The following is a 14,597-nucleotide window of genomic DNA, read 5'->3' as shown; positions in this document are numbered from 1 at the left end:
TTTCACGGTCATAATAGCGCTACAGGCGTATATTCATACAATATACTATAGACATACTACAGACATATTTAATTTGCATTAACATTACCGCAACCGCCTGATGGATTGGATTTTCTTCATCATTTATAGCGTCACCATTTGACATTGTTTGTCGGACTTTCCTGCTCCGTATACGCCGACGAGGTAGGTTGTAGTTTCGATACATTTACTCGAGGTTACAAAAACATGGGTTCCGTTTAATCGAAGCTTGCTGACATTGTGCCTGTGGGAGGCCAACCAATGTAGATACCATTTTCCCTTTTATCCGGAATTTCCGTTTAAGCGAGTTTCGATTATCTGGAGCCCACTTTTTTCATACTTTAAGAAATCCGAAGTAGCCATTTTGCAGAAAAGAAATATACGTTTATATTTCTCTCTCCTTGTTATGGTACGCAAATTACTTGCTGTTTGTTGTTGAAAGTTCTGCGCCCGTTCCTCTCACAAAGCATGTGCCATTTCTTGTTTCTCAACAAGAAATAGCGCGTAATCTGTGGGCCTTGATCCACTCCTGGGGGGATCTAAGACCCGTTCTGTAAAACTTTGTTCGGCCTTCAATCAAGCCCGAATTTTAACCGACAAAGGCGGGTAAATAACATATGTACTCTACGTTCACGGCTCAAGAGGTCGCCGCGGTGTAACACAATATTATCATCACATTGTCTTGTCGCGGAAACAATGGTCGTTCAGATTAAATAAAAATTGGAATAATAAAAAAATTACACCAGCTTCCCGTAGGGGAACCCTGAGTAGTATGCGAAGCAGCCATGGGGTCGACTCAAGGTAGTTTTATCAGCTGTATAAACTTGGACATGCAGCCGCACCAGCAACGCGCAGAACTGTTGTCGACACCGTCGGCGTTTTGCGCCGCGTTCGCACCGAACGCGCGCGGCGTTGGTGACTGTTGCCGGTGCCTCTGGGGCGCCTACCGTCGCGCCTCTAAGCTGCTTCGCATTATCGCGCGCGGAGCCGCAGGTGTTGCCATTCGTTGCGCAGTCCGGAGTGGAGAGGAGCGTCGGAGAGGAGAGGAAGAATGCCGAGAGGAGAGGAGATGAGACAAGGAGAGGAGGGGGAGGAGGATGCGCATGCGCAGTAGGGGTGTGGACGCCGCACGGCGGATGGATGGAGGGAGGGAGTGACATAGCCCCGACCATAAGATGCTTCGCATCTAAAAAAGGCACCCCAGACGCCTTTGAAGCTGTATATTTGACCGACGTACTGACACCCCAACCAAGTCCGACTGCCCAGCTATGCCAATGGTAAAATTGGACACAAGTGAGTAGCGTTATTTTATGTGTGCATTTTTTATGAAAAATTAAACGACGGCACAAATTCTTTGTTGCTGAAACGCAATAACAAGAAGTCGTAAAGCGAAGTTATCTATGCACAGTCTCGACTTTTCGTTGATGAGAAGCCTCAAATTTCACATCATGTACACAAACCTGTTTGCGTGCGCACGAAATATGGAGTGGTAGGGCATACTTGTGTGTAGACATAGTATTTTCTTTTGAAGCGAAGGTTTATATGTCTAGGCGAAATCGCCTGTCTATAGAGAACTCATCAGCATTGGCTCGAGCGTCGTCCTCTTCCGCAGCTGGCTCGTTGGCACCCTTCGGGTTGCGCTCGTGCTAGGCACGCGCTCGTGCCACTGCTCCAGCATTCGTCGTCGTCGTCGTCTTCTTTCACAGCTGGCTGCGTTGCCGCTCATCATTCCAGCGCAGAATTTCACTTCTCTTCTGACGTCGTAATGGGGAGGCCGCGTTTACGGGGGTATGAGCCATTGCTTAAGAGGGTATGAGCCATTGATTGTCTTACGTAACGGACAGATTAAATTTTGAAGCAATTTAATTTTGAAGAATCGCAGGCGGCAATGGCAGGCGAATGCTGCTAACGACGCAGCCGAGCAAACTCGAGACATCGAACGCATGCGACAACGGCGGACTGCGGGCATACCGTCAGTGACGTCGTTCTCTCCGTCGCAGCCGAACGAGTGTGTAACCTGATAATTGAGAAATAATTTAATGAACCGTCGGGATTAACCCAGTGATAAACACCGGGGGCGCACGTTCCAGCTTCGCTGGTTAAACCATCTTCACGGAGTGGAAGGGCCGACGAATTTTACTTTTTTTTATATAACACAGCAGCAATCTTTTTGCATCGCACCTTATAGCACATATATAGCCTTGCTTCACACATGCATACCGCAAAGCTTCAAGTTCTCTTATTCCGTTATACAGTCAGCGCCACAAGTAGCAATTATTTCTCTTTTGCATGCCACCCTTACATTAACGCACTTCCATTTCTCTGCGCTCGTAAAATCCGTTAAGCCGTTGCAACACATAAGTTATTGTATACTCTTTCGCACAGTCACTTTTTTTTGATATTCTTCGTTACTGACATAACAGAAAGATATCCAACACTCTGCTCACTATTCCGAGGCAGTCTGATTTTTTTTTTTTTTTTTTTAACATTGGTGCGAATTTACAAGAGCTGCGCAGCCAGAGACAAATATGGAAACCAGCTCGTGCCACGCCCAGATGCCCGTCTTCGTCTTTTTTTCGTGCCATGTCTTTTGAGCGTTGGTTGTATCGCAACAATATCAATAATCAAACTGCCAGCTGTCAGAATTATACATAATGTGCCTGCAGAGCTCAAACGGGAAGCAATCTCGCAATTGCGCTCTTTTCTTCTCTCACTCCGCATCTCCAATGCACGCCCAGCCCATCTCCGGCACGTTCTTTAATCATCTTGTTTTCGCGCTATACGCACGCAGTACGCGCGCGAACGAGCAGCATACACGCAACGACGCCCAAGCAGGTTACCCGAACGCCGCGGAGCGCGTACTGACGTAGGTATCGCACGCAACGCGTCGCGCTTGATGTACTCTCTCGCGCGACCGATTACGCCGCGAATCTCGCGAACTTTCTCGCGAACGCAGCCGCTGCACTGCATGGAGAGCCTGAAGTGGCGTCATCCCCACACGGCTTTCGAAAGCCCGAGCGCCCGACTTTGCGGAAAAGCGCACCGTTCGGAAGGATGGATCGATGGATGCTAGCTATGAGCGTCCCCTTTGAAACGGGTTGGTGGGTTGCGCCACCAAGCTCTTGTTACTATTTTGCCCAATGTAGTACCTATATTTTTGAGAAGACACACAGATACAAAGAATTTCCAGCATCAAACTTTTTGAACCATTGCTGGGAACTCTGTTTTTGTACGTCCCCGTTGTTCGTGGTCTCCCAACTTCTGTTCGGTGCGCAAAACGTCAGTGCCACCTGCTGTTACTTTATATTCGCTTTCGCTCGACTGTCAAAGGCACGTGCCTGAGCGTCGCACGAGATGCGTATACTATATGCCTTTCGGATCTAATTTTTCGATCTGCCGAGCAAAGTAGGTCGGACGCTTCGTCGATTCTCCTTATCGATCGGTTAATGCTTCAGCTGCGACAGATGACTTTTACCGTGGTTAGTCGGCTGAAAAAAAAAAAGAAAGAAACTTTTAGAAGTACCACGTCCTTTTAAAATTTTCGTGAACTTGTCTCGGGATAGGTACCGCGTTCAGGTAACTTGCCGTCCGTAGCAGATAGGTAAGCGGTGCAGTTATTATAAGGTTGCTAGCCGGAAGCTCGATCAGAGAATGCGTTGATTAATTAAGGCACTCGAGCCACTAATCAGGTGATGGAAGACGAAGGCGGGCAGGTAATTGTTTCGATAATGACACCTCCTCTGCAGTAACGGTATCCCATGTATAGTGAAATGTAGTAGCAGAAAGCACATGCTTCCGACCTCTTGACCTAATCCCCCAAATATCTATCTATCTATCTATCTATTATTGCGATAGCAATTATATGGACACTCCAAAGCAGATTTCTGCCGTCGGCGTCGTCGTCGTCGTCGCCGTCGCCGTCGTCGTCGCCGTCACAGTCGCCGTCGCCGTGAGGTTCCGTATGACGCCAATGGAGATGAAATCGGCGCCGCGCGCCGCCGAACGCTGTATGTGCGAGTGAAAGGTCGCGAGGGACGCGCTCTTTCACGGGGAGTGAACCCACGGCGGAGAACAAACGCGCGTTCTGCGCCATGCTCCCTTAAGGGCTGCAGAAGTAGGCGTCTCTTTCCTCCTTTACAATCACCATATATGTAGAGCAAACGCGCCTTCTTCCGACGCACGAAAGGCCGTGGGGGAGGGGAGGGAAGAGAAGCGACGTTTAGCTGCGGCACCAAGTGCCTATTTATATCAGAGGCTCCGGCAACAGTCACCAACGCCGCTCTATCTATCTATCTATCTATCTATCTATCTATCTATCTATCTATCTATCTATCTATCTATCTATCTATCTATCTATCTATCTATCTATCTATCTATCTATCTATCTATCTATCTATCTATCTATCTATCTATCTATCTATCTATCTATCTATCTATCTATCTATCTATCTATCTATCTATCTATCTATGCAGACGTGCATGAGATAAGACTGAAGAGAAGTGAATGTTAGTCGCCGTATTGTGTGGCGCAAAAAAAAAACATAAACTTAAATGTCATACGCCATCTGACCGAGCAAGAAGCGCGTCTGGTATCGATCATGATTCGGTGCGCCGCATGTCAACATAGCAATTGCTGTTTATGCGAGGACTGCGATGTCGCACATCCCAACCAGCAGCGACCGCATGGAAATTGTTTCCGTTCTATCACCCCGTGCATTCAGTTTCCCTGTCCAATTGAATACCATCAACATAACTGATGTCTCGTCTAGGCAAGAGGGACAAACGAAATCGTCGTGTAGTGCTCCTGTTCCCATTGGTTATTGTATGCAGCTTCGTGACGCCGTAGTCCCGTATGTGCAATTTGCCTATTTATACGATACATTTTGTCAGAACGGCCGCTGTTACATTACTGACTCACTTAGCAAGCACTAACTCTCTCTCTCTCTCTCTCTCTCTCTACATATGTCCGGATCTAACCGTTTTCCCTTCAGGCCCATTTGAGTCACTGGATAGGTGCCACTGGATAGGTGCCGCTGTTCAATGTGCACCTGTTTGACACCAACTCTGGTCACTTGGAAGTTGGAACTAGGGCGCGTGCTAATTCTCGTTGCTTGTGGGCGAAGAGCTGGCTTCCTAGCACGGGGTATGTACCACGGGTTGTGCGCCGGTCTTCATAATAATAACCACAACATACAAAGCATATCACCACCAATCATACACCCATCATAATATAGATTGCTAATTGCATTAATGTCACCAATAGTCTCTAAAGAATGGATGCGCCGCCAATTTATCATATCATTTAAACATATTGCCAATTCCAATTAGGATTATTGTAGGAAGGGATAAAAAAGAAAAGCATACGAGATACAAATAAAGAATACCGAATAAAACAAATAACCAGACTTATCTTCAGAGATGAAATATAAAATATACAATTTGGCCAGTTCTCCTGGAAACAGGTGGTAAATGTTATCACAGAACTTACAAGATCAGTAATTGAACATGCAGTATACATTACGCACAAAATGCTTGAAAATGTGGGCCATAACTTCAATCAAATTAGGAACACTGCATCTCACGAAGCTCGGATAGTAAATAAATGTTCGCTAATTATGTTTTTGATTGAACACTTTAGGGCACACGTATGCAATTGTGGATTTGAAACTGCGCGGTAAATCGAAGCCATATCTGCTTTGCAAAAATCCTGAGACGACCAATAGTTGCGAGGTGTCTGCCTCCGACGAAAAACATTGGCGTTCCGGTCAATAGTTTCCCAGACGGTTCCCTCTGACACTACGAGTCGATACTAAAAGAAAGGGCCATGCGATTGCCGCGTTCTTTTATCACTTTTTATTTTTTAAGGCGTGTTTATAGGGCCCGACTCCTCGAAACTATATGGTGCTACGAGAGATAACACAGAAAAATTAGGCGTTTAGAGACCAAAAGGTAATTTTCTTTTTTTATTAACGTCGCGGTGTCGGAGGTCAAAATTCCCACACGAATCGCCAAAACAAGTATTTCACTAAATTCCACCAATTAACCTCTGCATATGTGTGTAACCTTGGCAAAGCAAAAATTCAAATTTTCTCTCGAATTCCGTTTTCTCTTCTTCGATAATCAGAGACAGTCCCTGCTAAGACCGCGTAGCTGTATACTACTTGATCGTAATTTTATTTCATACGGTTTACTCGTAATTTTATCGACGTTACCGCGGTGATAACACCAAAGATGCCGCCGTACAGGGTTCCTTTCTGCAGCGACTAAACTTCTAGCGCCATGGGCCACAGCAGAATCCTCGCCGGTGGCCCCGGGGGCCCCGTGACGGGGGCTTTCTCTCTCTCCCTCGCGAGAGCGAAAAGTAAACCGTGGCCGTGTTTGCCGCCACGCTTCCGGGATGTGGTGAGGCACCCGGGACGAGAAGGAGCTCTGTTGACGTTTGCACTCCTTGGCGGGCGTGGCTCAAGTCAACTTCATTTCAGCGTTTCTTCCGTACAAAAATAAAATGCAATAGGACAAGCACGAAAAATCTTCGAAGCAGAAGCTTGCTCAATTCGTTAGCGCAACGAGATTTCCGTCCTGAGGGTCTTGCAATTTTGGAAAGAAATCATGACGGTTTTTAATTAACCCATTAGAGCCCAGTGTACTTTTTAAAGCACAGCCCGTTTATTTTATTATTATTTGTAACTTGTTATAGAAGAAACATACCGTTGGCTTACTAAACATACCATAAATGGCTTCGCCAAGATGTCGACGTTTTTGTTTTTTTTCGCAGCTGCATGATGTCTTCGATTTATCCATCACTAAACTTCGAGAAGTGCCGAACAGTGCTGCTGCGTGCCCAACCTAATTAATTTTTGTCATGCTTAGTGTTAGCTTCTCAAAGCTGATTTTTGTGTGCAAGTTTTAGAGAGAGAGAGGGGTAAACATTTATTTTGAGCAAGCGTAGTGTGTGCCCTGGGTAGCCGCGGGCCATCTCCCGTGCCCGTTCGATCAGGCTGCGCTGTTTCATCGGGTTCGGGTCTGTTAGCTTGGCCTCCCACTGCTACTCGGTTAGTATTTGGGCGTCTACGGTGCCATTTTTTTCGTGCACATCCCCGTACCCTAAGGCATAGGGTGTCTGGGACACCACAGTACTTGCAGGTGTATGGTTGATCAGTCTGGCAGATTCGATGCAATAAGATACCGTGGACGTAGGGTATTGGTTTGCAATTTCCCGAGGCTTACCGCCTCTTCTCTAGTTAGGCTGGGGTGAGGTGACGGGTATGTTCTTCTGGTTAGCCTGTAGTGTTGCAGAATATCGATGTACTTTTTCGGGACTTCATCCGTCCTCCTTCGCGCGTCCTGTGAGAAAGCCCCGCTGAACGTGAGCTCGGGCAGAGGCGTCGGCTGCCTCATTCCCCGGCAGTTTTAGAAAAGAAGGCCGTAAATGATAAATGCGTGAATTGGCATATACAATGCATCTTTATAGCAACGCAAGAAAATTAATGCAGGTGTACTTTATAAGGTGCATTGGGCCTATGTGTATGCAAGAAGGGTTTGCTTTTAATCGCATATGATTATTTTTCACCTGTACTGCGGCAAAACATATTTTCTTCATCATTCAGATAACTTTAATGAGTGCCCTGCGATTTGGTGGGGTGGGCCTAGACCCCGCCTAGGCTTCGGCCAAGGGGCATATTTTCTTGACTAAAAATAATTTAAAAGACGGTTACAGGTATCAAGAGAGAATGGCACTCACATCAACATCGACATTTCTTTGCTCCCAGTTCCTTTCTTGCTGCTGACAAAAATAACTATGCTCTTGTCTTCACATTCAATAAATAGCGAATTTACAGTAAATTTCGATAAATAAAGAACAATTTTGGTATTTTATGAAGTTTTGTTTTTTTACAAACAGGTTATTTATGCATGACTTTATTACAAAGTACAAGGAAAGTGGGAGAAAACAAAATGCATATTCCTCTTGCAAACGAGATAGGCTAAGGAATAAAAATAGGGCAACCCGCATCCTGGAACCAGATTCAGGCGGGCTCCATCTCATGATAGGTCAGAAACCTCTAACAAAGATGTCACCGAGCAAATAATGCAACAGGAATATAATACGATAAATTGACTGCCATCTCAAGAAAGGTCACCATTATGTTTAATGTTTCAACCACCATGGAACCAAATGCTGAATGTTTTATTTTGTACGCCTGCACCCATCGTAAAATATGATGTCTTCACCTGTATAAATATTATATAAGCGCCACGTGCGCCTGAAAAAAAAAACACGATAGTCCTGTCCCTGTTAATTACCAGCCGAAGTCATATGTTACACACTTCAATAGTAAAGACACCTCCCAAACAAAACATAATTGCCACTGGAATGCTATGCCATCAGAAGCCGACCTGTATACAGTTTCATTTGGCCATTCAATGTGAGCCTTATTGTTTTTTTTCTTCTTTCTGGGGTTTTACGTGCCAAAGCCAGTTTGATTGCCTTATTGTTTTAAGAAGTTCCAAACTTGTCAAAGCATACCTTTGAGGACTTGCATCGTGTTACGCTCCCATAAAGGCCCAGCGTACTTTACAAAGTACACCATTGTGGCGGTTGAAATAATGAAGTGCAATTCATAAAGCTTTCACAACGCAGTTGCAGTGTGATAAGACTACTTGGTACCAAAAAATCGATAAAATCTGGCTGGTAGTTCTTTCTTGGGCCTTAATGTGGGTTAAGTAACACACAAACGCACACAACCTCTTAACACACAAACGCACACTATCTATACATGTATATGTTATCGAGAAGAAAGTAAACCGAGATAGCCCGATCTTTATTAATCATCTCGTAAGAAGCCAACAGACAGTGGTCCTTGGTGTCCCTTTGCTAGCACCAAGAACAGCATAGGGAAAATTGTCTGCAGTTTTCAATTGAATTAAAGAAATGATAAGTATATATATATATATATATATATATATATATATATATATATATATATAGACAATACACACACGTGCGTGCGTGTGTGTGTGTGCGTGTGTGCGTGTGTGTGTGCGTGTGTGTGCGTGTGTGCGTGTGCGTGCGTGTGTGTGTGTGTGTGTGTGTGTGTGTGTGTGTGTGTGTGTGTGTGTGTGTGTGTGTGTGCGTGTGCGTTGTGCGTGTGCGTGTGCGTGTGTGTGTGTGTGTGTGTGTGTGTGTGTGTGTGTGTGTGTGTGTACTAGCCACGTTCCTCGCATTACGGACGTTTCGTGGCTTCGCTATAACGAGGTGCCGCTTGCGACGGGCGAAAGCGAAAGCATCGCTGACCGCTCCCAACACAGGGCTCCTGCTCTCGCTTGCTGATGTGATTCTTTCTGCCTCGTACGCATAGCTATACAATGATATAAACCACCCGATGCCAGCGGAGAGCTCTCGAGGAGCGTTTCGCTTCCCCGAATATCCCCCCCCCCCCCACATGATGGATACATGCCCAGGGCACCTTGCGTACGCCGTCCAAGCTTGAGGTCATGGGAGGAAATTCATGTGGAATGGTGCACCAAGTTGGCCGTCATCAAATTTTCCCGTCATGTATAGGGAGCACGGATAACGGATCACTGAGGCTGGGTACCTTTGCAGTATCAGAATGTAGCAATGTGTGGAGGGAGGCGTCTTGTAATCATCGCATAACGACGCCGCATAGCACAGGGTCGGTGAAGCGTGACGATTATATGAGAACAACCTCTCTTTTCTCGGAAACGTGCACGACTCCTCCTCTCGAGCAGACGGCGTTCGTAGCATGCAGACGACGACGCCTGAAATGTGATAGATAATTAGGAAAGCTATCGCCTCATCATCCCCTATCATTCAGTCGGATCGCTGTAAATACGATACTCATAAATGAAACTTCGCGTTACTGTGCGTTGATTAACTCCACTCTCATCGCCGCACTCTTGTAATTAGTAACGACGCACCAACACTGCCTGCAAGCAGTGTTGGTGCGCCGTTAGTGTGTCTGAACCTCGCGATGTGTTGCCACTTTGCACCGGCAAGAGGGCGCTACGACGCCCTCATTTATAAGCCCCCTTTTCCTGGGGGCTTACTCTTTATCACTGCAGCATCGCCGCGGGGAATGTGAAGGAAATAGATGAGATTAAAAACGACAAGGGCCAACACTTCCCCGTTCGTCAGAGTGTACGCACCGATCTTTGCGGAGCTGGAGCTCCGAAATGTCCACACTTCTGATCTCGATCACAAAAGTGCCCGGTCATGCAGAGCATGCGCGCTTGTACATTCTCAGATCTCCTACTCTTGCCTTCCGATAAGCGATCGGAGATGTCACGAAAAATGTTTATCGGGCCTCTCCAATTCCCCTTCCACCCCTCGCTATGTAGGATGTGTGTTCTCGCGCGCGCTGTTGTCAAATGTAGTAAAACCTCAGCGCAGTCAAAGTGCGTGCCACAGACCCGTTCGCATCACGGTCCTTTTTCGCACAACGTGATAAGAGCCAGGAAACTATGGAGAGAGGGAGAAAGCATGCATAGAAATGCAGATTGGTTAACCAGAAGTATAGTTCCGGTTGGCTACCCTGCACGTGATCCCCCTGCATTAGCTCCCACACACGTTTCCAGCCAGCGGCAATCGGGCCCCGATACTCGTGCCCAACACGAAACCTTTTCCTCTTCGAGTTCACGGCACTGTATATAGCATAATATCCGGGAACCTGTGGATTCGTTCCTATATGCCGCTCTCTCGGGCACCTCATTTCCGCAGCTGCTGAAGTGCGTGCCACTCTTCCTGAAAGCCCCCGGAATGGGACGCGTTAAAAGGCTCCCACCCTTTCAACTCCGCGGCGTCAGTTGACTTTCGGGACGTCACGCACGCGCGTGCAAAGTACAGCGCACGCGTTCGCGCGTTCTCTCGATCGTGGACGTGCACGCGAGCCGCGCCGCCGCTGCGGTTTTCGAGGCCGAAGGGCTGCTTGCCAAGAGTGAGGAACACGATCGAAAAGGGCAACACAGCTGGCGCCGGGTTCGGAGAAGAACGCGAGGCCGCGGTTAGGGACGAGGGGGGGTTTAGTATACATGCAGGCCGCTAGTCTTGCTACGCAGCAGCCCGGACGGCGCCGTGCTGCTGTTCGTGTTTGCCCTGGGCCCGAAAAAAAAAAATAGCGAGAAAAAGAGTAGAATGAAGCTAACAAGAAGGGCAGGACACCCTGCACCAGTGCCACGTATGCGCAAACCTCACGTGCGCCCGCATATAAATCTTGAATCCAGCTGTTTTCGCCACAGCTTGTTCATGCGCCCGCGTTGCACTGCCTGTCTGTTCCCATTTCGGGTTTCCCTGTGCGCGTCATAGTAGGGCACTTTCAGATGCACGCTGCGCTGCTTGAGCGAGTGTGTGTGCATACGGAGGCTCTAAAGTCATACTTCTTGCGTTGGTATAGCTGTGGTGGTTGCCGAGGGGGCAGTGTGGTGTGATATATAGTGTACGTTCTTGAGGCATACACAAAGCTGGCATAGAAAATGAGGTCTGGGAATATTGATAGCTAAAGTTTGAAAGTATACCAGCAATTTCTCCCGTGCGCACGCATATATGAATGGTGCATATATGTAAATTATTCCCACCTCCCCCCTTTCTTTTTTCTGTGAATATCTCGCGCGATCATTTTTTTTTTTTTTTGCTCACCATCTGACACCTCGGCAACTTCTACAGAAAGCATTTTGTCTTCGGTTTGTATTTCGTGCGACCGGAACGAACGCACAACAGATATTATACAAGCGCAACTCACACATATTTATAGTAGGCGTGATGAAAAATACTGGAGCGGTCCATTGATCATATCCTTAAATGCATTCGTGCGAGTAACTGCGGAAAGACACAAGAAAGCTCCACACTCTTTTGCGCGCACGCAAGAGCTCACTCACGCAGAAATTCATCTCAGTTTTGTGGCTGCATGCCCTGCTCTTCCCGGTTCTCCTCTTCCGTGCCGACAAACTACTTTCCCGCCCTAAGTCACCTTACATCTTTAGGAAACCAGTAATGTCAAAACATTAAGCTACATAATTAGGACTCACATGTTGTTCGTCTCTATACCACTAGACTAAGGCAAGACTACGGCATGAAAACGGCGGCATGACGACGACGACAACGACGACGACGACGGAAAGGCAATTTATAAGCAGTACTGACGCGTATTCCCATGGGTGTGCACTTATTCAAGCGAAGCTTGTATTGCCTGACTCGCGTCGCCGTCGGTGTGGCTGTCGTCGTACACGAAGGCTATCATCATCAGCATTGGCTCGAGCATCGTTTTCTTCTTCCACAGCTGAGGGCTCGTTGGCGCCTCTCGGTTTGCGCTCGTGCTCGTGCTCGGCACGCGCTCATGCCACTGCTCCCGCGTTCGTCGTCGTCGTCTTCTTCCGCAGCTGGCTGCGTTGTCGCTCGTCATTCCAGCGTAGAATTTCACTTCTCTTCTGTCGTCGTAATGGGGAGGCCGCGTTTACGGAGGTATGAGGCATTGCTTAAGGGGGTGTACAGTCGCGATCAAAAGTTTGGGGACCAAAGGTGCCGCGATTTTCAATTTTTGCTTCGCAGCCTGGGCATTCTAGCTGAAAAAAAAAAAAGTGCGCAAGCGTACGCACGCATGTTTGGCCAATACAATGTATTAAACCAATTCCAGGCCGCGCGGAGCTGCACTTGAATATATTTTAATTTCGTGCTGGTGCCGTGGTCCCCAAACTTTTGATCGCGACTGTACATAAGCCAGTCATTGTCTTACGTGACGGACATATTTAACTTTAAAGGAATTTAATTTATCGAACGCCAGCGATAACGGCGGACTGCGGGCATACCGCCAGTGACGTCGTTCTCTATGTCGCAGCCGTCGCATCATGGTTAGTTTAGGTGCACCAAGACAAGCTTCGCTTAACCCCGTTTTCTGGCAGGGGAAGGGTTGCTTCATATTTAAACAACTGCAAAAATAAAAAAAAAATACTGACGCGCATTTTTGAAGTTGCAGAAAGTGCCACACGCCTTTCGCAAGTAGAAGGATGACACCTGACGATGTACGAAGGTCGGAAAACCCTCCTAATATATCTTAATTTCATAATAAACTTGAGGGTCTCGAAATATGAGACCTGTCGTCATCGACATTATTGTGATGTCATTACACGGAGCAAAATTTGCTGCCGTCGAGCCGCAATAAGTCTAGGTACGACGACGTTGCTCGCGATAATAAATTTAAAAAATAATACAAGAGTGAGTTGTGTTTGATTCTTCTGGTTGTGCTCGCGTGTGACATCGGCAGCGATCGCAGGAACGGAGCGAGCCCGCATGTCATGACGTCATGACGCTATCGAGCATGCAGGAGAGAAAATTAGGGGAGATCATTGGCACAATTACGATTGAAGCCAAACGCGTCGACCCAACACGTGATCGTCACGTCAAAGCGCGCGGTAGGTTTTAGTGCTGATGCTCTGCAGGTATACAGCTATGGCATGGCAGGGCTGCCGAACAAGTGCCGCAGTGGTTAAAAAAATCGCAGTTTCGCCCGAAAGGCGAAGCGTCGATTGCAATAGCAAATTATTAGCTATACGAAGCAAATATAGTAGTTTTATCAGCCTTATAAAGTTGTAAACATTCGCTCACTAACTAAATTAACGAGCATGGTGTCGCGCTCGCACAAGCAAACATGAACACATCTCACTCGATGACCACGGATACTTGCTGTCAAAACGCTGGCGTGAGGAAGCGTTGCAACAGCAGCGAGTGAGTTGACCTTCGTGCTGCCTCTCGCTTCAACGCGAACTAAGCGGTGAGAACACAGCGCACACGAAGCTATCAGCACTCGGCGTCCCCATCGAAGATCGCTCTCAAGATATAGGGCCCGCGCGGCCGCGCCATATACAGCCGTCGCCGGAGTAGAATGTCAGTATACTCCTTGAAGAGCCGTTGCAGTAAAATGTTACAATTTAAAAACGCACAAAAAAATAGGACATGCAAGTTCGAAATCGGATTCAAGAATCTAGAGCTTAATTTCTGGGCGAGAACCGACGACGTGATAGCGAGGCGATGAACCCGACGCATGTTATCGCGTTTTTTAAACGACTGCGGCAGACCCCTTGTCACGAGGTGGGGTAACGAGCGCGGTCGCTCGGTGACAAAAGGTGCCTTCACCGAGCCCCCATGCCCGTCGAGAAGCATCGCCCCTGTTCACAAATAGCTCTGGCGTCGTTCCCGCGTATAGCGGGTCGTCTTACCGCACACCTCCTCCCTTACAGCCGCCGCTCTTGTCACCTGGGCGCGCGGCGAAGGCGACGGAGTCTCGTAAACACCCCCCGCACCACGCAAGGAGCTCCCCGCAATACTTGTACATTCGCTCGTGAGAGCTCTTGTACATTACTATAATGATAATCCCTGCGCTGCCACTTGGACCTCCACCCGGACTTTATCGACGTGCGGCATTGCCGTGTCGGCTGTGGTTAGGAGTTATCTCCACGAAGGCTTACACTACACTAACTGAAATGACCCGCAGGGCTGCGTGCGATGTCTGCGGCTGCGAAGAGGACATCGAGCATTTATTTTGGCACTGTACTCGATTTGAATAATGAAGACG

The sequence above is a fragment of the Dermacentor silvarum genome, chromosome 6, assembly GCF_013339745.2.
Source record: "Dermacentor silvarum isolate Dsil-2018 chromosome 6, BIME_Dsil_1.4, whole genome shotgun sequence".
NCBI classification, from domain to species: domain Eukaryota; kingdom Metazoa; phylum Arthropoda; class Arachnida; order Ixodida; family Ixodidae; genus Dermacentor; species Dermacentor silvarum.
Note: the sequence above shows the minus strand (reverse complement) of the source record.